The sequence below is a fragment of the Arachis ipaensis genome, chromosome B5 (genome assembly GCF_059453495.1).
Source record: "Arachis ipaensis isolate K30076 ecotype BB chromosome B5, ASM5945349v1, whole genome shotgun sequence".
Lineage (NCBI taxonomy): Eukaryota > Viridiplantae > Streptophyta > Magnoliopsida > Fabales > Fabaceae > Arachis > Arachis ipaensis.
In genome coordinates, this window is record NC_142440.1 from 41,135,504 (window position 1) to 41,137,119 (window position 1,616).

The 1,616-nt window shown below is 36.8% G+C and overlaps 1 non-coding gene across 1 annotated transcript; it reads left to right on the plus strand.

Annotated features, from left to right (window-relative positions):
* Positions 1–309: 309 nt before the first annotated feature.
* LOC148563953 (small nucleolar RNA R71) lies at positions 310–417 on the plus strand. Its single transcript, XR_015884646.1, has one exon. It is a non-coding gene; the product is annotated as a small nucleolar RNA R71 (small nucleolar RNA).
* Positions 418–1,616: the final 1,199 nt, after the last annotated feature.

Here is a 1,616-nt window from a genome sequence, read left to right on the forward strand (position 1 = left end):
AGATGCAGCTTGCATTCCATTCAGACTCTGAGAAATCATATTGACCTGTTGAGTCAATAGTTTATTCTGAGCCAATATGGCATTCAGAGTATCAATTTCAAGAACTCCCTTCTTCTGAGGCGTCCCATTACTCACAGGATTCCTCTCAGAAGTGTACATGAACTGGTTGTTAGCAACCATGTCAATGAGTTCTTGAGCTTCTGCAGGCGTTTTCTTTAGGTGAATGGATCCACCTGCAGAAGTATCCAATGACATCTTAGCTAATTCAGACAGACCATCATAGAATATATCCAGGATAGTCCATTCTGAAAGCATATCAGAAGGACACTTTTTGGCCAGTTCCTTGTATCTCTCCCAAGCTTCAAAGAGGGATTCACCTTCTTTCTGTCTGAAGGTTTGAACATCCACTCTAAGCTTACTCAGCTTTTGAGGAGGAAAGAACTTGGCTAAGAAAGCCTTGACCAGCTTATCCCAAGAGTTCAGGCTATTCTTAGGTTGAGAGTCCAACCATATTCTAGCTCTGTCTCTTACAGCAAACGGGAAAAGCATGAGCTTGTAGACTTCAGGATCTACTCCATTAGTCTTAACAGTATCACAGATCTGCAAGAATTCAGTTAAGAACTAAAAAGGATCTTCAGATGGAAGTCCATGAAACTTGCAGTTTTGCTGCATCAGAGAAACTAATTGAGGTTTCAGCTCAAAATTGTTTGCTCCAATGGCAAGAATGGAGATGCTTCTTCCATGTAAATTGGAATTAGGTGCAGTAAAGTCACTAAGTATCCTCCTTACATTATTATTATTTTCGGCTGCCATCTCCTCTTCCTGTTTGAAAATTCCTGTAAGGTTGTCTCTGGATTGTTGTATTTTAGCTTCTCTTAGTTTCCTTTTCAGAGTTCTTTCAGGTTCAGGATCTGCTTCAATAAGAATGTTCTTGTCCTTGCTCCTGCTCATATGACAAAGAAGGGAATAACAAAGAAAATATGGAATCCTCTATGTCACAGTATAGAGATCCCTTTGTGTGAGTAGAAGAAGAAAAGAATGTAATGTAAGGAAAGAGAAGGGAGGATAATCCAAACACAAGGGTGAAGATAGGAGCAGAGATATGAGGTGAGGAGAAGTGTTAGTAAGTAATTAAATAAATAGAAGGAGATGAGAGAGAGAAGTTTTCGAAAATAATTTTTGAAAAGGAGTTGATGATTTTCGAAAATTAAAGGGGAAATAAATTTAAAATTTAAAACAATCAATTAATTAAAAAGAATTTTTGAAAAAGAGGGAGGTATTTTCGAAAATTAGAGAGGGATAGTTAGTTAGGTAGTTTTAAAAGAGATAAGAAACAAACAAAAAGTTAATTAGTTAGTTGAAACAAATTTTGAAAATCAATTTTTGAAAGATAAGAAGATAAGAAGTTAGAAGAGATATTTGAAAAAGATATGATATGAAAAGGTATGATTAAAAAGATATGATTTTGAAAAAGATAAGATAAAAAGATATTTTTTGAAAAGATATGTGTTCCGAGGGTTACCTAAAACTGTAGGTCGATCTCGGACGAGATCTTCTGCACTGGTCTAAGATGACGTGTCCGGCTGGTAGGTGGCAGCCGGAGCTGTCGTGTCCGA